A 493-nucleotide genomic window follows, 5' to 3' on the forward strand; every position below is an offset into this window, starting at 1 on the left:
TAGTCAGTGTATTCAGTAGGTGTAATGTATTGTAAGTTGCTTCAGATCGGGTCAATACGGTACATACAACAATAATAAAACAGTGCATTGACATAAATAAGGAAATTTACTTTTGGTACTTAAGTACTTTTAAAAGCAAGTACTTCTGTACTTTTACTTGTAATGGAGTAATATTTGACCAGCAGTATCTGTACTTTTACTTCAGTAATGGAGTTGTGTACTTTGTCTGCCTCTGCCGCCAGACCTGTTGAATCAAGAAATCACTTAAATAGAACCTGTCTGACAAAGTGAAGCACGCTTAAAGAGCAGCACATCATGCTGCGATATAAAGAAATTCAAGAACAGATCAGAAACAAAATAGTTGACATGTATCAGTCTGGAAAGGGTTATAAAGTCATTTCAAAGGCTTTGGTACTCCAGCAAACCACAGTCAGAGCCATTATCCACAAATGGAGAAAACTTGGAACAGTGGTGAACCTTCCCAGGAGTGGCC

The sequence above is a fragment of the Sinocyclocheilus rhinocerous genome, unplaced genomic scaffold (genome assembly GCF_001515625.1).
Source record: "Sinocyclocheilus rhinocerous isolate Xijiao unplaced genomic scaffold, SAMN03320098_v1.1 scaffold2421, whole genome shotgun sequence".
In the NCBI taxonomy this organism is placed as follows: domain Eukaryota; kingdom Metazoa; phylum Chordata; class Actinopteri; order Cypriniformes; family Cyprinidae; genus Sinocyclocheilus; species Sinocyclocheilus rhinocerous.